This window comes from Stenella coeruleoalba (genome assembly GCF_951394435.1).
Source record: "Stenella coeruleoalba genome assembly, chromosome: 3".
In the NCBI taxonomy this organism is placed as follows: domain Eukaryota; kingdom Metazoa; phylum Chordata; class Mammalia; order Artiodactyla; family Delphinidae; genus Stenella; species Stenella coeruleoalba.
This window is the reverse complement of record NC_137148.1, coordinates 62,574,181-62,598,051: the sequence shown is the minus strand read 5'-3', so window position 1 is coordinate 62,598,051 and position 23,871 is coordinate 62,574,181. Positions and strand designations below refer to the sequence as shown.

Here is a 23,871-nt window from a genome sequence, read left to right as displayed (position 1 = left end):
TCTCACAACAGCTCACAACAAATTTTCACAGCAATGTCATGACCTAAGTGTTATTGTTATCCCCATTTTATAGATTTTGTAGAGTCTGAGATTCAGCAAGATTAAGTGATGGGCCAAGTAAGAGGCAGAAGGAAGAGTAGAACACAGGTGCTCTGCCCGCTAATCGTGTTCCCTTCCCACTCCATCGTGTCTGAACTATGAACGGCAGACCTTTTGTCAGAAGGCAGGTACAAAAATTTATCAACTCACGATATTTAACAATCTATCACTTAATGAGAAAAATCGTTCGTTTTCCATTTCACAAAGGTATTATGTCTTTGAATGCTTATCTCCCTGCTTCTCTCCTTCTTTAGAAAAAAAAAACCCTTTTTTTTCATTTTAATTATGCAAGTGGTTCATATATGCTTTCCTTTTTCAAATGTCTTTAAAAGTACAGATAAAGCAAATGTCACCCTTGATCTTTCAGTTCCAGCCCTAGAAATTACTAGTGTAATCTATTCCATGTATGTCCCTCCAGCATTTTTATATGCATTTATATACAACATATATGTGCTTATAGAAATAACTAGTTGTTTGGAGGGGAGGGAGTACATAAATTTCATCAAATGGTATGTCTTGTTATAAATTTGCTGTTTTTTACCTAATTTCTTGGGAAGATCTGTGCAAGTTGGTACACAGAGACCTACCTCATGCTTTTTAGCTTCTTCAGACTATCACATTTTGTGGATGGATGATAGTTTATTTAAGCATTTCCATATTTTTTTCTTACTTTTTGTTCTATCCCCTTCTTTCTGACCTTGATGCTACTTCTTCAAGTATTAGGGATATTCAAGATTGATTAATACTCAGTTAATCAAGTCAAATGTTCCATAGTCCCTCTCCTGTCCCCGGGGAGTCAGAATGAACTCTGGATAAATAACTTTTCCTAAAAACTAAAACTCCAAAAAATTTTTAACTGATCTTGATGAAAATCTTTCTAAATTACACTACACGCAGCAACCATCAACATGCTTTGGATGTAGTCATCACTCAGTAAATGTGCTGCGTGACTGAACACGCTTACTGTCTTAGAAAAGAGAAGATGCTTAGTGTAAATGTTTACCTTTGCTTAGTGACTTGGTCCACCAACCACTGTACAGGGCCACCGTCTGGGGATGCCTGGAGGACCCCCAAGGGGTGTGTAGGACGGTTTAAAACCCAAAATGCTGTGCTTTATAGCCTTCAAATTGGGGAAGAAGGACATAAGTTTAAAAAGGAAAGGAGATGCTTAAACTGTGGTGTATCCAGCTACTGTCTCCCTCTTATGCCAGGAGCCTTTTGTCACCTTAATGGTGGGGTGGCTTTGCTTCTGGTCCATCCCCTGCCATATTTGGCTGTTCATTCAGTGAAAGATTTTTTGAGCACCTGCAATGTCACAAGGGACTGTGCTGGGCCCTGGAAATACAAAGATGATAAGACAGAGTCCCTACCCTCAAGAAGCTTATACTGTAGTGAAGGAAGAAGCATGTATGTTAGCCAATAAGTACCATAAGACATTAACCTTATCATGAAAGGAGTCATACCTTCTGGGGAATATACAGAGAGGGGAGATAGTCAGTGTCATTGAGGAGGTGGCATTTGAATGTAAAAGATGAATAGCAGTCCACTTTGAAGATCAGGTGAACGGATGGAGAGCCGAGGAGAAAGGCTCATCGCAAGAACAGAGACGTGCTCAAATTCAGTTTAATGCCCAGTGGCTTAGCTTGGAGCATCAGAGCGGACAATGGTGGACAGATTCCAGATGGGACCTTGTCTTGTGTTCTCGGCAGTTCTGACTCTTCCTAAAGGGAGTGGAAAGCCACTGAAACCTCAGGGGAGGGAAGTAGTAGGACTGGATTTACATTTTAGAAAAAGTAAGTCACTCTGGCCACAGTATCAAGAATGAATTCAAGACTATGTGAGGTGATGGAGGTGTTAACTAACCTATCCTGGTGATCATTTCACAACATATACATGTATCCAATCATCACGTTGTACACCTTAAACTCACGCAATGTTACATGTCAATGAAGCTGGGGAAAAGAATGGGTTAAAGAAAGGTTCTGCAAGACCAGATTCAGGGTCAGGGTGGCTTTTTTGTTTGTTTCCAATTGTAGCAATCCAGGTAAGAGACAAAAAAAAAAAAAAGGAAGTGATGCAAAAACAGCTGAACTAAATATGAGATGTTCAAGAGATATGTGTTGGGGTGATATTTTGAAATTTTTAGTTTCTCTTTCTTTCCTGACATTTATTGTTCCTTTCCCTCCCCTGCACTCTCAGCAATTCAGGCAACAGCAAAAACATCCTCTTCCCTGGCCCTCAGGATTGGGTTGTTACTGTAGTAATGAGAGGGGCAAGTCCCTACTTTTGAATTTCTCCCCTCAAATGAGGTTTTTTTTTAAAAAGACCCTCCCTCCTCATGTCAAGGAAGAGGAATGGAAGGGAAACAAGACAATGAGAGGGCGGCAAGTATCACCAAGAAGGAGCCCCGAGCACTGCTCCTCCTGCCAACACTGCCTGAGATGAGAGTTTGGGGGACAAATAAATGAGTCCCCAGAGAGGATGGAGGATCAAAGTGCAGAAGACAGCTCTGCCCCAGTTTCCAAGTTTTGCCTGGAAGTTTCCTGGGGGTCCAGGGTGGCATAGGGAAGCAGCTGAGAAGTTCCCCTGCCTCACCCTCTCTAGCAGGCACAGAAGCCACTGGCAAAGGAGCCAGTGTATCGGGACAGAGGGTCACCTGTGTGGATCTGGCACCAATGACCAGATGGACATCTCAGTGGATGCTGGTACAGAAACATGCCAGTGACGAGGGCCAGAGGGAACCAGCCATGTAAGCAAATGCAGCATCAACAGAAGTGGATAAAGAGCAAGGACCCATACTCTCCAAGTCCCCCCAGGCGCTTGATACGAAGTGAAACTTAATTGTAACTGCAGGGAGGAGGTGGTAGAAGGGAAACTCTGATTGGCTGAGTTTATGTTGAATTGACAAAAACAATTTCTGCTGCTATGCAGAATGTATTTTAGAACAAAATTATATTCTTTGCACACTCTAGTTGTGGCCTGGGAAAATGTATCTACTAGCAGTAGACATTGCAGGACTTGGTAACTGTCGAGGACTTCTAGGTTTCCAGATTGGGTTTGAAGAAAGATAAATTCCGTTTGGATCTGGTGAGTTTGAGGTACTTCTTCAGAAGCCTCATGGATCTGAAGCTTGGGAGAGAAGTGTAGGCTGAAGAAATGAATTTGAAAGTTACCAGAAAACAGGCTATTGGTGAAGCCATGAGTAGATGAAATCAAACAGAGGGTGAGGATTACAGGACCGGAGCCCTGGAAAGCCCTGACATGTAAAAGGGTGTGCAGAGAAAATGGAATTAGAAAAGAGCCCATGAGGAAAGGTCCAGAGTAAACTAGAGAAGAACTAGCAGGTGACACCAGATAATCCAATTGATAGCTCTCATTTAATTTTATACTAAATCAATAGGATCCAGCTCCAGGAGAGTTCATGGATTCAAACAAATTCTTTGTGACATCTCTTCTCCTTATTATCCAGGAAATGACCTTCCTCATGTCCAAACTCAAGGCCACATTCTGGTTGCCTGAGGATGCCGGGATTCCGACTACGAGGGCCTAATTTGTGTTAAAATGGTGAAGCCTTACTTATTTCCATAGTGTTCCTGCAAGGTAGATCGTAGTTCATGTACACGGAGAGCATTTTTACATGTTATGCCAAGGAGCTGTCAGGACCTTTTTTTTTCACTATCTTACCCAATTCCCCTTTTAAGAAAAGAGCGCTCACAAATTATTTTCAGAGATTAAGACTAAAAAAATTTGTTCTTTTGACCTGTGCTTCTTATTTCTAGGCATTGACAACTACATACATCCATTATTCCCTTATCACCCTGGCTGCTAGGAAGCTCAAGACCAGATTTTGGGCTTAATTGCTGTAGGGTTCCTCAGATAGGTGTTCTTAGAATTCTAGGTTTTTTTCTTCCTTTTGGCCCTTATTTATTTGTTCCTGTTCCTGTTTTTTTGCTCAGTAGTTTGATTTTGTTATACTGGCCTGATGGTACTCATATATATAGGTATATGTATATATTTTTTTTGGAGGGGGGAGGCTGCGTTGGGTCTTCATTGCTGCACAGGCTTTTCTCTAGTTTTGGCAAACAGGGGCTACTCTTCGTTGTGGTGCGCAGCCTTCTCATTGCGGTGGCTTCTCTTGTTGCAGAGCATGGACTCTAGGCATGCGGGCTTCAGTAGTTGCAGCGTGTAGACTCAGTAGTTGTGGCTCATGGGCTCTAGATCGCAGGCTCAGTAGTTGTGGTGCATGGGGTTAGTTGCTCCGCGGTATGTGGGGTCTTCCCAGACCATGGGTGGAACCTGTGTCCCCTGCATTGGCAGGCTGATTCTTAACCACTGCACCACCAGGGAAGTCCCGGTAATATTTTTATAGTAAGCTACTTCAAATGTTTTTTTGAATTTGGCAAGAATTAGAATAGCTACAAAAAAATAAAGGATATGTCATCATAATTTTGCAGGGTTTTTTTAACCTGTACGTCTAAGGCTAGCCATTGGTCTATGTTAGTAACTGTCTTCATTTATTAGTTGCAAAGTTCATTCTGTTGAATAATTCAGAGAATCTTTTTTCTCTATAGTCAACCCATATATTAACAATAGCAAAACTTAAACATGTGATTGCTTGATGTTATAGAGCATTTAAGAAAACAAGGTAACCCCAGTGAAGTGATAAAATTAGCTTTCCTCTTTTGTCTGTTAGCTCTGCTTATCTGTCATGGCACATTGGTTAGAATAGTGGCCAGTAATCTTATGTCATTGACATAAATTTTTTTTCTCCATATCTCATGTCAGAGCTGATAACAAGCTTCTTGCTCTGACTGTTGAACTATCATGAGGAAGAACTCAACAAAAATAAATAATAGCATATGTACTGTGCTAGGTTCATAACTGTGGGCATGCTTTCATTTGTCACATCTTTTGGACGATCACATCTGTTTTAGGTGTCAGGATCTACTTTTACCATCACCAGTGAGGAGGATACAAGGCTTTCCTCCAAGGTGAAGACTGAATGATTGAAAGAGACTTTGTCAAGACAAAATTTTTCCCCAAGAGTCCTGCCAAAGATTGGCCCCTGGGGAGGATGCACCATGTAATTCTCCTTTTCCTCCACTGGCTACTAAGTTAACCTTTAAGCCACGTATGCCAGGTTAGAATGCAGTCACCAATCACCATTGCTTTAATTCTCCCAACTTAGATGGCGCTTAGCCACATGAACTGAAAGTTGGATGAAACTCTCCTTTGAATAAGGCTCATCACAGGACTTAATGTAGCCTGCTTCCTCAGCCAATGCCTGCTAAATACCAGCTTGGACCCCAACAAAGAGAAACAAGGTCCAAACTCTCCTTTTGGCTAATGATTTGATTGTCAAACCAAGATGTCTCAAACCTATAATTCTGGTTTTAATTGCATTCTGTTTGAAAGAGCAATAGCTTCAGGGGAGGAGAGTAAGAACTTTTATTAACCACAGAGTGTGTATTGGGCCCTGGACATGTCAGGTCATTTGGTCCTTAAAACAGCCCTGGGAAGGGCATAGTGGCTCTGCTTCACAGAGTAGCACCCAGGGACCCCAGGAAACCAGTGGTCACCCAACGCCATATAACTAGCAAAGAGTGGAATCTAGTTTGAACTCAGATGGGCTTGACTCCTTTTTTTCTCTAAGAGGCATGTTTTTCTTTGCCAACCTCAACAATGAGAGAAAAAGAGGCAGAAAGATAATCTAAAAAATGGAGTGACTGCTCACTTAAGAGGCTGTAACAAGGTTGGAGCTTGGTGGCTATTGCTAGAGTCTCCAGGGCAGGGTCCTCAGGAAGATTCCTAAATTGCTGACCGTGACTCATTCAGTCCTTTCTGTTGCCTGATTTTATCATCTGATCACAAGACTGTGCTGTAACTTTGGAGTGAAAAAACAAAGCTAAGAATCCATACAGTATTCTCAGCTCCCATCTAATGCTGTGATTCCTGAGATGCCTACTTTATACATAACGGGGGAAATGCATACAAGGAAGTTACATGCAGTGACTGAACAACACTCCAAATCCAGCTTCCCACTTGTGCCGGATAGACTCATTCATGTGGACTTAGAGGAGCCTCGGGGACAGGTTTTTGGAAAATCAGGCCTTGGGGTTCTGGAAGCTTAGTACTCTTACTACAGAGCACTCCTGTTCCTGTCTCATCCCCCTGGAAAGAGTCCCGGGGTTGGGTTTGCTGGAGTCGGGGTCAAATGAGGGGTCAGTAGTAACAAAGGTGATGACACCCCCTCATTCCTCCACCTAGAGAACCTTCTTAGCCTTTCCCCAGACATGTTCTCTAGTGAAGAACTCCTTCCACTTCAGCCTTGCTGGGATCCACAGATTTCAAAATGAAGATTTTGGTTCTGCCTTGTCTAAACACTGAGACAGTTTTTGTTGCAGACTGGGAGCTGGCAGCAGCTCTCCAGAGCCAGGATATGTAGAATTCCTTAAAAACACGCAGCATGGAGCAGCATGAAAACCTTAGAAATGCTTTTGAGAATCAACTTAATCTTCCAGCTCTGAAACCAGCTACGTGATGATGGGGGCTTTTGTTTTCTTTGCAGAGCCTAGGCTCCCTTTGAGAAAACTCACAAATTTGTAAATGTGGTAAAGATAACACTTTTCAATAAGCTGTTATTTCTCCCTCTTTATTATTTGGGTCAAAGAATTTTTTGAATTTCATTCCAATTCTTTTCACTTTGTGTATCAAGAAAAACAGTCATAGCAAGAAAGACTTGACCAATATATTCTTTTCATATCACAAATTCTCTTCTCAAAGTTTTTTTCTGGGAGGAATGAAAGTAATTTTATTTGTTGTTGGGTTATGGTCAAGTACTTGCAAATGACATGTTTTTTTTCCATGAAATAGGCACTTTCTGATCTACCTGATTACAATACTTAAAATGGTATACATCCAGTGGCGTCTCATCTAAAATGATTTGTTGTTACTGCTAAAGATGATTTTACAAATATCCCTCCAAGTGACAACAGAAAGCAGACATGAACTGATTTTTTAAATTAGAATTTTGTTAGCCTTATGTTTTGGATTAAGAAAGAGACGTGGTCAGTTAATGGTTTTATTCCATTTTTATTGCAAACAAGAATGAAAAAGAGAAAAAATATTTCCACACTGGATTCCCCTTGAATGAATTCAAGCAAAGTTCATTACTAGTGGTTTTGCATCTGGCAAAGGTGTAAAATTGTGCCCATAGAGGTGTTGATTTGCTCCAATTCAGCAGGGCCCAGCCCTTTGGTGGGCAGTGCTGGCGTGGGAGAAGTGGCCTTCTCTGCACATCTGTTAAGTCCCAGGGGCTTCTAGGGTTTGGTCAGAAGCTCATGCTAAAAACAATCTTTTTCCCCACCAGATTCTAGGTAGAAAAGGTATGTCATCCATTCATCTGTTGATGGACACTTAGGTTGCTTCCATGTCCTGGCTATTGTAAATAGAGCTGCAGTGAACATTTTGGTACATGACTCTTTTTGAATTATGGTTTTCTCAGGGTATATGCCCAGTAGTGGGATTGCTAGGTCGTATGGTAGTTCTATTTTTAGTTTTTTAAGGAACCTCGGGAATAAAGACGCAGACCTACTAGAGAATGGACTTGAGGATACAGGGAGGGGGAAGGGTAAGCTGGGACGAAGTGAGAGAGTGGCATGGACATATATACACTACGAAACGTAAAATAGCTAGCTAGTGGGAAGCAGCCACATAGCACAGGGAGATCAGCTCTGTGCTTTGTGACCACCTAGAGGGGTGGGATATGGTGGGTGGGAGGGAGACGCAAGAGGGAAGAGATATGGGAACATATGTATATGTATAACTGATTCACTTTGTTATACAGCAGAAACTAACACACCATTGTAAAGCAATTATACTCCAATAAAGATGTTAAAAAAAAACAAAAGGTATGTCATCCACTATAAATGATGACTGGATCTTTTCAGACTCTGACAATATGAGCCACATCTTAGGACTATGCAGTTCTTCCTGACATTTCCTTCCATGAACAATTGCACACAATTCCACACACTTGTTTGCCATTCAGTGTTCTTCACACACGTGTGACCTGCAACTCTGCTTTTGACAGGCTCCTCATCTCCCCAGGCCCCCGTTTCCTCCTCTGCAAATGAGGGAAATGGCCTATAACTCCTTCCAACCTCTTCTTCCATCTCTAGAATATTCAATACATTAAGAGGACAGGGTTAAGAATCATTGCTTCGAAAGAAACTCTAAGATTTCTATCATCTGAGGGCAAAGGTGGGCCTGCAAGTCATTTATTGTCTCAAAAAATTAAGACCTTTCTTTAAACATGGACCTACCATATGATCCAGCCATTCTACTCCTAGCTACTTACTCAAGAGAAATAAAAACATGTCTGCACGAAGACTTGTACAGGAAGCTTTATTCCCCCAAACCACAAACTGGAAACAACCCAAATGCCCATTAATAGATGAAAGAATAAACAAAATGTTGTACATCCATACAATGGATTACTATTGAGCAATCAAAAGGAACAAAATGATACATGCAATAACATAAATGAATCTCATTATGCTGAATGAAGGAAGCCAGACACAAGACGGCATACTGTACATTCTGGTTATGTAAAATTCTGGACAATGCAAACTAATCTATTACAGTTACACAAGGCAGGCCAGTGCTTGCCTGTGGTCTGCAAAAGGTACAAGGGACCTTTTTGTGGAGGGAAATGTTCTGTATTTTGATTGTGGCGGTAGTTTCACAGGTGGATGCAACTGTCAGAGCTCATCAAAATGTGTACTTTAAATGAATACAACTTATGTAAATTGTTTCTCAAAGTTATCAGGGGAAATTTTTTTGTAAGCTCTTGACCAATCTGAGGCTTGAAGAAAATACATAATGGGCAGCGGATAAAGTTTTGAGGGGCCATGATATCAAAAAAGGAATGACAAACCCAAAATATTCTTAAACATTCTGGAAAGCCCTTTAGCTTCTGGGCAGCATGTATGAATTTGTAGGAAAATAATTTATCTTCTGATTTCAGGTAGAGCCCAGAACAAAGAACTGCCTTGGAAGCTAAGCAAGGTATGTTGCTCCACAAACAAAGGCAGGTACATGGTGGTGGGCAGCTTCCTGTCTTTGCAGCAAGTCAGGCTCCTGCATACCGATTTCTTCCTTCACTCTGCCCGAGGTGGTATTTACGGGTCTACTCAGGGGCGGATTCCATTCTACTTTATGAATGTCTATTCAGAAAAACTAGAAAGCTGTAGGGCATAGTCTTCCTTTTAGGCCACATGGGCGACCGATTTTAGTTGCACCAACTTGTAGAATCACAGGATGTGAGATTTGGAAGGAGCCTCAGAGATTCTCCTGTCCAGCTTCCCAAAGGAGGAAGCTGAGGCCCAGAGAGGGTAAGTGAGTGGCCTAAGAACACAAAGCACCAGCAGGACTAAAAATCACTGCTCTCCGGGAGTCTCTCCCCTTTAATACACTGGCTCATCACTTATTGAAAAAGTACAACCCCAAGTCTCTAGCCACATCCTAAATCCAGGCTTAATTAGCCTGCTGCACCTTTATTTTTAAAAATTTTTAAAAATGTTTTATTTTTTTTTAATGAAAGCTGTAAAATGGTTGGATTCTAGCTGAGAGAAAAGCAGCAGATTCCCAGTTCCGGCCCTACTGCGAGGAAACGTAAGGGTCCAACCTCAGCACGGGCATGAATGTGAGGCATTTATGATTCTTGTAGAACTTGGCAGCAATTACAAAAGCCTGCTCCATGGTGGAAATGACCATGTTAAATTTCCATTCTTATTTGCATTTGCAAAAATAGAATAAAATTATTTCTTGGGTAGAAGCATCCTCTGTGACTGGGAAGTGCTTCTTGTTCGTTGCTGCCCCTTTTACTCTTCATATATTTCCCCTTGATGGCTGTTGAAATAGCAGATATTTCATACAGAGAGAACATTCATCACAGCAGATTCTTGGTTGAAGTTGAGTCAGATTCTGCCGTGAAGCAGCCGCTACCAGGGAGTAAATTAGGCCTCCTGGAAGCTCCACCACCCCCCAGTCTAATATGGCTTTAATTTCCAAACTACAGTTTGGCAGGGCCAGGTCTCAGCACTGTCCCCAACCTCCTCCTCTTGCATCTGACCCCACGGCGCCTGGGTTTCACGGGGCCGAGACGTCCCCTTGGGGGTCGTGATGTTGCTTCCCAGGGGTATATGGATGGCACCTGCCAGCTGGTGCTGGTGCAGGGGAGACCAAGATGATAGCTGTGTAATTTAGCAGTGCCCTTGGCCCTTTGGTTGGCCGGTGTGCTGGTAACATGTTCTGCTCTTCCCGCAGACTCCCCAGAAGGTCTGTTGTAGAGTTTGGTAGAATGACTAGGACAGTAACTTCTGGAAGAAGACTTCGGATTGTTGGAATCACCCCAAGCTGAAGAAGCAACACCGGCGGCCCCTGCTTCTGTGAGGGGGCTCCTGGATCACCAAGCGACGGCACGTCCTGGAGGTGTCGGCAGTGCTGGGGCCCACCCTTCCCCGTGGTGGTGTTTTCTGGGTCACTCTGTCTTGTCCTGAGGGCCATGCTGTGCCGTGGCTGCGGGACACACCTTTCGTGTGTGGGCGCCGTGGATGGGCGGGTCTAACCCTGTACCCAGTGCGTCCCTCCACTGAGCACCGTGAGGGACAGACTCCCTAACACTGCCGACACCTGTGCATCCACAAGGCCATTTGTCAGCGCTGAATTCCTTGTTGAGCAAGTGGATAATAAAGGTACTGACCTTAATGGTCTAATCAAACCAGTGTAGTAGTGACACAAGAAATCATTGAAAAACTGCGGGCGAAGAGCTGAAACTTTCTCTAGAAAGTTCGTTAATGACCAGAATAGATTATATAATCTACGTACAATCATGGAGAATTGAGATGGGTACTTGAAAGAAAAAAACAACCAAAAAAACATATTCTCCCCACCTCCTCTAATCCTTTGAATTTAAATCATTCCCATCATTGAGGTCAAAGGTGTTTGGGCCACCTGAAGTACAGAATTAATTTTCTTCTCCATTTTCTATTGATTTATTAATTATAAATGTAGTCTTTTGTTTACCTAAGAGACAGGAATACAATTGCTATTTCAAGTCACTTTTACTTTCTATTTACTTTTTTTTTTTTTTATCAGCACACAAGCATGTTCTAGTGTCTCTTACCTTTAAAAAAAGAATCCGCCCTTAATCCTTAGAGCTATCAGTTGATTTCTCCCCTCTTCACTGAAAAACTGAAAGAATTGTGGGCTCATGAATTATCTCCATTTCTTATCTTTCCATTTGTTCTTCAGACTTCTCCACTCTGGCTTCTGCCCACACTGCTCTGCCAAAAGTGTCTCTCCAAGGTAACCAGTAACCTCTATGTCGTCCATTCCGGGGAGCATTTCTGAGTCCTCATCTTCCTGGAATGCTCCTTGGAGGACCATCTGAGAATCCTTCTACTGCACACGGAAGAAAATCCAACTCACATTGTGGCAAACAAAGCAGTAAGTTTATCGTATGGTTTCTTTAATAATTTTCTCCCCTCTATTTCTCCCTTCTTTCTGGCATTAATCAGATATTAGCTTAGTTGAATTGATCCTCTATCTTTTCTATCTCCTTAGCTGTTTATTCAGCTCTAAGAGTTCCTTGCCTATCTTTTAAACCTTGTATTGCATGTGTAATGTCAGCTGTCAGAGTTTTTCTCAGTGTCATCCCTTGTTCTCAGATGATTCCTTTTTATTGCAACACATTCTTGTTTCATGGATGTAGTATTTTGCCTTACTTTTCTGGCAAAATTAATTTTAATTTTTCCTACTACTTCCTGAATTGTCTGTTTTCTGAGTTACCTTGTTTGTTTTGATCTCTGTTGTGTGGGGACTTTCCGAAAATGTCTGTGACTCAAAGTAGTCTGTTCATATTCTACAGGGAGACCCTGGGAGCTCTAGGGGACCACGAGGGTGGAGCTGGTGGACTGGTGGCTTTGGGGGTAGGTTGATTGGGTGGGAGGCCAGCTTTGTCATTTGGTAAATCTCCATCTCTCCTCACACCCAAATATTACCGTGTGCTGGTCTTTTGTCTGGGGTGATTTAGTTTCTCCGGAAAGGGATCTTCCAGACTCCTCGGAGGGGGGGTGGGGACAGATGCCCCGCTGAGAGCCATGTCAAAACCAAGCAGGAGGCAGCCAGGGGCCTTGTGATTCTGAAGGTAGATTGTAACTCGATCCTACAGTGTTCAGCATTACCTCTGCCCTCCTCTTGGACTGCTATTTGAGTCTAGATCTTCTCTGGCTCACTTTTTCCAGGGAATGAACTTCTAGACTCTTGCTGTGGGAAAGGAAGGTCTGGAAGGTGGGGGGAGGGAAGGTCTCTTGCTTCTGTTTGAGACTCCCACCATTCTCCTTCTTTTCACCTGATACCTCTCCCCACCTTTCACAGAACACAGTGCCCCCCACCGCTGCCAGACCCCTCAGGACCCGGCCGGCTCCTCAAGTGTCTCACTGCAAGCTCTCAGGTCAGCTCCCTCCACTCGCTTAAGCCGTTTATCTCCCATACATCTTTCAAAGCCTGCACATTTTTTGTCCATAATTTTCTCCTCTTTTGTTCTTTATTCCTTTACTGTCATGTTAGGGCTTTAGGAGGGAGTATCAATTAAGGCATGTTTCAAGCCACCATATTTAACTGGAAGTATGTTGGCATTCTTTATAACTTCGGATTATATTTTGATTCTTTAGGTCTGCCTTTCCACAGAAGGTCAGAAAATAGAAATTCTGACTTTTTCAGCTACACCCAGTTCTTTCTACAAAGAGTAAACATGAAGGTAAGGATTTTTGTTGTTAATTTAAAATGTTGCCTGTTACATAATATTTTGTGTCATGTAAGTGAAATTATGTTCTACTGAAGAAAGAAATGTATATGGTTATTGCTGCTTTTTCAAATTATCCAGGAGCATCTATCCTACTCTCAGATGTCCTTGCTTCTAAGTTACTCAGATCTTTGCAGTTCTTTGTGAAGGATTTTGGTATCAGATCTTCCGAGTAATAATAGCTAACATTCATATATGTGCCAGGCACTCTTCTGTGCCCTCATTTAACCCGTACAACAACCATATGAAGTTGGTATCATTATTTATCTCTCTCTTTGGAACACAAAACTGAAGCACAGACAGTAATATGTCCAAATTCACAAGAGTCCTTGCTCTTCACCACTATGCCATGCTCTGTTGCAAAATCTTTTTCTTCTATCTGATGAAACTTCTAAAGATTTTCCCACCTACTTCCCCAGAGGAAACTTACAATATGAAAACACCTGGAGAGAGAGTTTAAAACACACACACATGCACACACACAGCCAATTAAAAGAAGCTGTGTAGACCGGAAGTCTGAGATGAGCTGGTTTTTCCACTGGAGCACTAAATTTGGCTCTGATTTACTGTCAACTAATTTTAAAAAGTGAAATGTTAGATTATACGGTTCTCATTGTTTTGTAGAGCAAGCATGCACATTATTTTTCAGAGAAAAAAGTTTTTGGCAACTGAATTCTAGAAGCAATTTCTACAATGCTAATGAAAGAACTCTAGGGTTTTTAAAAAGCTTTTTATTGGAAATGTAATACATAATCAGAAAAATACAAAAACATAAACACACAGCTTAGTGAATTATTATAAAGCGAACCCCCATCTCACCACTACCCTGGTCAGGAAAGAAAAGCTTAGCCCCACAAAAGCCCCCTGTATGCTCCTTTCTGGTCATGAAGCTCTGGTCTCCCCAAATGTTCCATTATCATGACTTTCGTGCCAATCATCTTTTTTTTTTCTTTCTGTTAGTTTTACCACCTAAATAATATCCTAAATACTATAGTTTAGTTTTGCGTATTTTTTAAAAACTTTGACTGGAATCATGTATTAGATATTTTTGCTTTTTGCTCGACTTTATGTCAGTGAAATTCATCCAGATTATTTTGTATAGCTGTATTCATTTTTATTCTATAGTACTCCATTGTCTGACTATACCACATTTTAGGGATATACCACAATTGTCCGTTCATCAGCTGATAGACCCTTGGGTTGTTTAGTTTTTGGCTATTAGGAAGAATGCTGCCTTAAGCATTCTTGCATATGTCTTCTGATTCAAGGATACACACATTTCAACTGGGTCATTGGGTGACCATATTTTCTTTATGTCTCTTCCCATCATGTTCCATCTATACATGTCTATATCCAAATTCCCCCACTTAATAAACATACCAGTCATAGTGGAATACGGCCCACCCTAATGACCTTATTTTAACTTGATTACCTCTGTAAAGTCCCTATCTCCAAAAAAGGACACATACTGAGGGTCAGGACTTCAACATATGAACTTTTTGAGGTACACAACAAAGTTGGTCATACTAAAACAAGGAACAATTCTAGAAAGAGGACAGTTTGTGCATAGGCCCTAAGGTAAGAGAGAGATTATACACAATGCTAGAGCTCAGTAAGCCATGAGGCTGATAGGAAGGGCCAAATCACATTCAGCCTTATAGTCCATAGGAAGGAGATTTGGGATTTTATTCTAAGTGCAATGGAAAGTAACCGGAGGGTCTTATGCAGTGGAGAGACATGATCTCACCACTTTTGAGTGGAGGATTAGTTGGAAGGAGACAAAGAGTGGCAGTGAAAGATCAGTTAGGAGGCTACTGCAGTACCCTACTTGAGAGATGAATGTGGTCTGGACCAGTGTAGGGGTTAGGGACAGAGAAAGCAGTGGATGTATGCCAGATGTAAAAGTTAGGGTTGATAGGACTCGTTGGATACGGAGGATGAGGGTGAGAAGGGCAGCAAGGATAACTTCCAGGTTCTGAATTCCAGAACTGATTAAAAAAAAAAAAAAAAGAAGAAGAAGAAAGAAAGAAAGAAAAGATAAAACTGAGAAGGATTGGGTCCAGGTTTTAATAGAATAGGAAGGGAACCATTTTGGACATGTTATACTTGAAATTGCATCCTAATGAAGAGATCACGGGGCAGTTGCATACATACAGATCCAGTGTTCTGAGAAGAGGTACAGGCCAGATAAAATCGGGAATCATTACGACACAAATGTCATTTAGAACCATGGGGAAAGGTGAGACTAAGAAGATTGAGAAAAGGGTTATGAAGAAAGTCTAGAAATATTGCTTACATATATAGTGCAGTGAAAGAATTGCTGGAGTTCGGGAGATAATATTCTACGTGTTACCTTCTCATGATTCACCTTAATGCAATACCAAAGCTTAGATAACATTAGAGAAACTCATAACTGAAATGTAAAAACCTTTCAGCAAGTTCTGGGTCACAGTGAATTTATTGTTGAATCTTCTGATGGTTGTTGGAAGAGTTAACCTTCTGTTTCAAAAATTTGGCCCTGACCCACACACTTGCCAGGGTAGGCCATCCTATTTCTGACAAGAGGTGGGTCACAAAGTGGCCTGTAGGTAAGACCAGAGAATTTTTAAATTGAGATTTGAGCCACTGGAACACTTGAACTTTTACTTAAAGAAGATTCCAGAGGTTTAGGATCTTTAAGCATGAAAAAGATCATTTTGGCCTAAAACATTTATAGGATGTTTTTGCCAACTGGACTACTTCCACCATAGAGCCATAGTGTGGCTTTTGCATAATGTAATTTTGAATAAGATTATATTGCAAAATGCCCACGTTGGCTACTTTCCCTCATGTCACTCCTCTCCCAAGTCAATAATGTGAATTTACTGTTCTAGCATAAATAGATATTTACACACTGTAGAATATCTGCAAAATAATTCAGAGTAGTGCTTCTTATTCTAAATCTTTCATTAAGAAGTTTTAGGAATAACTGTGACTGATTCCTGCAAGACTTCCTTTTCTTTCCATTGGAAAATGGTTACAAACAAGCTAAGGTTTCTTTGAAGTTTGCCAATCTATCATCTTCAATTACACAAAACATCTGTTGGTGGAGGAAGTTCAGTGCCCTTGAGGATGAGTAACTTTTTAATTGTTCTTGGTGGTAAACTATTCTGACAAAAATTGGCCAGTGGCTTTAGTTGCTTAAGGCTTTTCCTCAAAAACCAATATCATCATACTCATAGGCCTGCTATAACTTGATAAAAGGACTTTTAAATATTTCAATATAAAAGGCCTCCAGATAACCACAGAGATAGACTAAGACATTTATTCAGGGTTGAAACAATTCAAACTGGCTGCAGTCACCGGGAATTTTCTAGCTCTAGAAGCACATGAATACAGGTAAGTTGCTGAGGCCAAGAGAACATCCCAGCATCTGCAACTCTCAGACATCACTGGAAGTGAGACAAATAATGGTCTAGGAGTTTTTATGTGGGGATATATATGTCCCCATGACTCTCCTTGCAGGAACTATGTTCTGGGGAACAAAGTTCCTAAAGCCACAGAGCATAATAGCACTATGTTACACCTAAAGCACTTCAAAGGAATCTGCTATATAACTCATTCATGTCTTAAAATAAGTTGCCTCTGAAGAGATTTGAACTTAATAGCTTTTTTTGGACTGACTTTATTTGAATATTATTTGAAGTCACATCTTGATGTCTTTGAAACTCTGTTTTTATTCTTCTTGAAAATGTTTAGTGATCAAGTGTTTCTCTAGCACATCTCAACACAGGAGACTCAGGCCTAGTTTTAGCCTAGAATGAAGTGCTCTTCTCCAGACCATCTGAAGTGAACACTGAGCACCACTTGCATCTTACAGGGTTAGGGTTAAGAGGAAGTTGAAGATGCTGTGGGAGATAATTGGGCAGGGTAGTGTTTAAAGCAAAGCCTGCCAAACCAGTAGTCACCCCAGACACGTTTACTATCTAACCCTTTTCTTGTGCCTCATATGAATTGTGAAGATTAAATCGGATTCTGTGATTCTTCCTTTCATGTCTTGTTTTCCTTTCAGTGTTCTGATTAAGAATGCTGACACACAAGGAGGGCCAGACACCTACTGCCTATGTGCTTTCCAAATGAACATACCTGATGGAATTTAGATTATGATGAGATAAGAACAGCATTTTAGAAACACGTGCAGGTGGAAAGGCATGAGCTGAGCATGAAAATGTAGATACTAGAGGTAGACTTAGGAGACCAAAGTTGGCCCACAGAAAGCCTTGTGGCATTGGTGCACGATTTCCTTAACCAGCAATGGAGCCAGGAAGCCCAGGACTCTACAGCAAGGCCTGGCCATTGGAATTGGTGACAGGGAAGAAAGATGCTTAATGGCCTGAGTATATGAAGTCCTCCACAGCAACTGGAAAAGCAGGTGGAAGAGGCAGGAATGAGGGGAAGTAGGAAGTGACTGTGATTAGAGGATGGGCCCGCTTGAACTCTGCAGAAGAATTAACGGGTCAGCGGTCTGTTAGAGGTTAAGCTGACAAATAGTTGAGTTCAGAGAATAGCGAGAGCACAAAACTGGTGAGCTCTTGTGAACAAGCAAGATTATTAGTAGAGAGCTCTGGAGAAAATGTTAGCAGTGAGGAAGAACTAAGTCTCTGGTGAGCAACAAAGCTGTGGGTCGCTGTGGGAAAGGTATCCACTTGGCACTGGGACAGAGCGCTTGGTAAATGTGCTTAAACTTCAGTAACTGTCAGAAATAGACGGTATGTTGGTGGGTTTGCACCAAAGAATTTTAAACCTCTCCCACACAGCTTCCTGTAACAAAGAAATGAAGTTTCAACCAGTTTACAGAACTCAGCAAGGTCAGGATGAACGACAGAATCACAAAGGACTAAGGAATTCCACAGGGCCTAGATTTCCAGGGGAGGCTGTCGCCTGTCTTGGTAAGTCACCCAGTAAGCCCATTCCAAACCAGCCACAGCATGATTTTCACAAGGGTGGACTAGGATGTACTGTGTTGAGAGCTGAATTAATGTGTTAACTAACTAATTCGTTTTGAGGCAGAAGGTGATTCTATCAGTTTAGCTAAAGCACTTCTATTAAGTCCATTCTCTAAACTCTCACAGAAAAACTATCTAGTAATCAAAGCCCTCTGTTTAGTTTCAGATATATTTATGGAGGGAATACATGGAAGTAAGGCCCTTCCTTGGGTGAAATGTCTCCCTTAATCTCCCCCAATTTAGAGGATCACAAATTGACTGCTAAAATGAAAGGCATTTAAGGACCCTCCAACTTTGGAGGTCAACATTTCTAAACCATATTTTGTTACAAACAGTGGTCGGGAAGAGGCAGAAGTACAGGGGTGGAGAGTCTGAATCCTGTTCATCATGTGGTAACAAATGCACAACTTGCTATGCTCCTCCTTATTAGAAATGAAGTGACATTATATACCACCATTGCTATTTTAAACAAACAAAATGAGCTTAACTCAATAAATATCTTTTATTAAAGAAAAAGGAATATTGTTAAGCACCAAAACTGTATGTTGTTATATTGCATGTACAAGAAGAGAAAGGTGATTGCAATACTTAGTGTACAAGTACTTTGAAGTCGTGAGTGTAAAAAACATGAAATACAAAGCGATACAATAATTACAATGCAGAAAGTTGCACTAAAGAGCAAAAGGCAACAGTCAAAACCATTATTGGAGAGTTCATAGTATTGCTCTAAATGCTTGCTTAGTTTTTTTTCTTTGTACTTTTAATACTTTAGAATGTTAACTGAGCATATTTAAGTACTGTAAAATTTGCAGGAGTTGTCACTTACATTCTGCACACTGTCCATTTAGTGTAATGGTGTTAAAGCCATCCTGAAAAGCCAAGCACAGTGTGCTAGTGTTTTGCTTAATATTGCACAAAGCTAGTAAGTGGTGAGTTGGTTTGCCATTAAAATTTTCATTTAACCAGAAAGGCTAAAAGAACATACCAGTTTCATTCGCCCTAATGGGCTTTTATTCATGCAAAAGGATCTGTAGCCTTCGATTTTTCATAAATTATACATTATGGTTTCACACTTTGCAAGACATATAGTACAATAAGAAATTCAGTGGAACAGTGGGGATTCTGTCCAAGTCGAAAAAGTCAGAAGTCACTTGCATGGGTTGTACTGTGCACCCTTCTTTGGTCACCAATGAAGGGAAAATGTCATCTTGTGATTATGAAGAATTCTTAAAACCAATATAATTAGTACTGGGAAAAGCTGGAATAACCTGTTGCACTCTTTGATAGTTAACCACAGAACATGCAAATTAAAAAAAAAAAAATCCCTTGTTAAAATTGAACTCTTTAACCAACACCCACACCTTTAGTATACATCTCAAATCACTTACCACAGACTTCCCTTAACTCACCAATTGGAGCCTCTCTTAGTCATACCTGACCAAAAAACCCAAAACTTTCTCTTAATCCTCAAAACAAATGACTGCTTTGAGATTCAGTATAAGATAACATTGATAAAATATTTCATATATCAGCCTCAGAAGTATTTTCTGTACATGCACCTTACAGTGGCATAATACATGTGTTTGGAGAAGGGGCGAGACACATGAATTTGGATTTCCATCAATTAAGTCCCTCAAATACGAAGCGGTACATTTACTGTGGGTAAAACAGAAAATTTTAGAATGACCATATCTTTGAAATATTTCAATGGGCAAACATTTACAACAGACAGACAGACAGACACACACACGGAATCCAGACTCCCTCTTGCCTTTAAAAATCCTTTACATAGATGATAGTTTAGGCAGCAATAGAAACTAATTTTGTAGGAAAAACTTTTAAATTAGACTATATTTATAGGATAAAAAATACCACTGCTTCATTTTACAAAGCAATTAAGCAGAGACTTTAATGTGCTTTAAATAAAGAGCACTTTGCAGCAAAGTTCAGAACTAACTACTGAATTGTTCAGTAGCACTAAATGAATGCAACATGCTCCAATAGTAAGGTGCTTCTACTTTCTTACCTCTCTTCCATCTAAAAATCAATCTTGTGGTCAATCCTCTAAGCATAGTTGTTCTTCTATGCTAAGCAATAAATGGGAAATAAAATCTATTTAAAATGCACATTTTATATTATTTAAATTCAGTGCAAGAATTAGGTAAAACTTGTTCAGGTTTCTGCTTTCACTATCAAATGGATGCATGTTAACAATGCATCTGCCACAGTTTTTAAATGTTTTACAGCTGTTCAAAAAGACTTTTTACAAATAACCTGGTATAAGTATATGAAATTTCAACTCCCTGATAAGGCCTTTAGGGACCCATTAGCAATTTACACGTTGGTATCTGATGTTACGTACATAATAATTAAATTATAAAGGTTAAAAAAACAAGCTTGTATTTAGTGAAAGAAAAGCTTTCCTTATGCACACACGCAATGAACGCAATTTAAAAATGGAGTCTTAAGGAATGTATAAATTTAAATTGTATTAATTGTATACTGGTCCCATTCCAAACAGAGAGGGTACTGCCCATTGATTTTTGTCCCACTGATACAAGAGTTTTAATTCTTAGTGTCTGCTATGGCCAAAGTATCTAACACATCACATTTTATGACATAGAGACGTCATGCCACATGTTAACAAATATTGCTACATAGTTCAGCTTTGTAGAAACAAGGCTCCCTGACCCCCATGATATAGAGTAGAAAATATTCTGTGGGTTCGCATAATGAGAAAAGCCCCCATATCCTCACTGTGGAAATACTACACCTGATGAACTGTTACAGCTGTGCATTTTATAGAAACGTTTCAGTTCCACAATGAAGAACTAAAGAATGATTGTTTTTATACTGCTCACAAACTCAATAAACCTATAAAATATACACGAAGTGAGCAATTCTCATCTTTTAAAATTCCTCTTTAGCCAGGTATTTCTTCCTCATACTGCTACCCTACAGTACCACCAGGATTTTAAATCATTAGGAATACCTTTTCTATACAGGCCACATTGATTATATATACATAATTTTAGTTGTATTAGTAGAAGAAATATTCAAAATTGACATTCAAGTGAGCAGTAACATTAACCACCAAACATCCAAGTCATCATCTACTTGTTTCCCTATTTTAAGTATACTGCAGTTGAGACTAGACTGGTAAATTAACTGCTAAATTGATTCAGCATAAGCAAGCAGCTGTTTGTAGATTCTTGATACAGAAATGATACATTAACAGAAATATAACTGTCAAGTATTTTAAGCCATATAAGTAGTACAGGCAAATTTGGAACTGGAAACATGATCATATATAAGTACCATCATAACAATATATACAAATTTTATACTAAGGACAAAGATGCTCATTTTATTAGGGGCAAGGATAAGAAGGAAACCATGCTTGTATAATTTTTGTTGGGCTCTAAAACTGCTTTTTAATTAACATTGGATTCAACTGGACACATGGACTGTAGTTATCTGAAATTCTAATATTTGTGAGAACTCCAAAGGTTGATGACCTATAGTAACATGTAATTTTGTGGAAGGAGGAACCTGAATCCGGAGGAAGGGAAGTGGATGTGTTGGAGAGAAAGTTGCTACCAGAGAATGAGCACAGGGGTTGCTAATGAGGCTCTACAAGTGTGAGGACAACCTTCAAGGAGTGCTGTGGTGGGGTATGCTTCCAGCTGTGGATACACTCCTGAAGGACTCATGCAGATCTGAACACCCTGCATTCTTTGCTAGAGACTTATTACAACATGGCTCAGGAAAACAGATTATAGGACCCTTTTAAAAGTGAGCATTGTCTCTTAATGGAATCCCAGCTATAACACTAAGTGGGTAGCAATTTCCTCTAGACATATTAAGGTTCCAGTGCTTCTGCTGTCAATAATGACATAAGATCCTCCTGTATTTTTCTAAATGTCAATAAATGAAACAAAACTGAAAAAACTGTTATGAACAAGCATCCAAAGGCATAAAATAGATACATGATTTAAGATTTGCAAATTTGCTTTAAAAATTTTTTTCAAATATATCAATCAAATCAATCATTCTTTAGGTTAAAAGGCATGTTTCAATGCGTTGCTGAAGGTGTGTTACAAAAATCTACAACCCATCCCCACTGTAATCAGGGGATTGAGATTAATTTTATATTAGATCTGTATTTCTAATATTCTCAGACAAGGTGTAAGAATGATGCTAGAATAAAGCCAATATATTGTGAAAATGCTCCTATTCTCATCAATAAACATAGTCAATATTTAAGCAGATTTTGTTTTATATAACCTGTTGCCAGAAAATTTTCTCCATAATTATTTTAAAGGAAATAACATTTTCAAGTAACAAAGGTGTGAGCATTTTTGTCCTTCAGGATCACTAATTCAGATACATCTGAGGGCTTTTACTTCAGGACTGCTTTCTGGGTCTAGGCCAGAGAATTGCCTCATAAGAAAGAAAGTTCATTTTGGTATGTCAGCCATTCATATAATGGCCAAGACCTGTCTTACACAGAATTACACTCTACAGAGTACTGTAAACTGGGTCCAACATATCTACCTTCATTCAAGCCCACAACAGTCCTGCTGAGAATTCGTATCGGCTCCACGCATTCTTCAGGACTCCATTACAGCAAAATCAGCACCTAGAGCTACATACATGTGTTTAAGAATTTAGTGACGATAACAAAGCCTCTCTCCCAAAATTCAACTCCAAGCATGTGAAGATAGTGAAATACCAGCCAAAGAGGCTTTTCTGCCCATCTACTTTCTGTACATTTGTAGAGCACGTTTTTTTTTTCCCATTGTGGAGCATAAAAATAAAAACAAATGGTGCATGTTAAAAAAGACTTAAGATCTGCATCCCTACTATTGAATCCTGATTTTTGATTCTCAATAGGAAAGTCATGTTGAGTTATAGTAATCAAGCAATAGTTCAACCAAAAAGACTAAAAATAATTTGAAATATCAAATTACAAAGTATTGCTTCTCATAAACAATGCTGCACATAAAATTCAAACTATTATAAATTCACAGTTATGAAGGGCTATTTAAAAGCATGGAAATTTTTACTCTGAAACCTTACAAATTGTAAGTGTGTGGGCTTCTAAAAATAGGTCATGTTAAATGTATCACGTTGTGGTAAACACATTTATAGGTGTATCTCCATGGTTATGTATCTTTTCAGATGTTGTGGAACATCTTTATGAAAATTCCTTTGTAGATGAGTAATGTGGGAATTATCAGTGCATTTCCATCTGATTTCTTCCAATTCCTGCCCTATAGCTATCATGATTAACTTCTTTTTCAGAATGTCACACTATTCAAGCTGATATGGAAGAAGCTCTGTATTTTGGGCAGATGACTATTCAGTGCACTGAACGATGGATTTCAAAGCAATCTCAACGCAGCTCACAGTAGATCTGTCAACCCAGTGTTCTTCCAACTCATAGCGACTCCTAGCTTTACTGGCCACTACAAGGAGGTAAATGGGTAGACAGGTGGGGAAGGTGCTTAAAAAACAGGAATCTTCACAAGGCCTTTTCTCCGTTGCAGTCAGGAACATTGCACATCTAAAACTCATGTTAACCACCATCTGTTGGAATGACTGGAAAAGTGATAACTTGCCAATTGTGCTTCCTTTTTCACACCACTGAGCCAATACACTTTGGATCTAATGGAATCCAATTGTGGGACCACATGTTTACAATTTTGTAAGAGCCGATGTTCAACTGTAGGTATTTTTTTCATTCTGTTGAGTCACCTGTTTACAAACAAAGTAATACTGTATGTTAAAAAGAACAGCCTATTAAAGACAGTATGTATATATATTCCCTCACACCTTTCACAAGATCCAGTATGAACACTGATGGTTTTTTCTTTCAAATGACCTTTTTATATAGATGATGTATAAAAAACATCT

The 23,871-nt window shown here is 39.9% G+C and overlaps 1 protein-coding gene and 1 long non-coding RNA gene across 2 annotated transcripts in view; one reads left to right on the top strand and one right to left on the bottom strand.

Annotated features, from left to right (window-relative positions):
* Positions 1-50: 50 nt before the first annotated feature.
* LOC307183850 lies at positions 51-10,716 on the top strand. The gene is made up of 3 exons (XR_013827620.1): positions 51-227; positions 9,132-9,168; positions 10,429-10,716. It is a non-coding gene; the product is annotated as an uncharacterized lncRNA (long non-coding RNA).
* A 3,041-nt stretch (positions 10,717-13,757) lies between these two features.
* JMY (junction mediating and regulatory protein, p53 cofactor) overlaps positions 13,758-23,871 on the bottom strand; it is a 78,626-nt gene continuing 68,512 nt past the window's right edge. The window contains exon 11 of the mRNA XM_079916970.1: positions 13,758-23,712. The gene's annotated coding sequence lies outside the window, so the exon portion shown is untranslated. The remainder of the gene's footprint in view (positions 23,713-23,871) is intronic.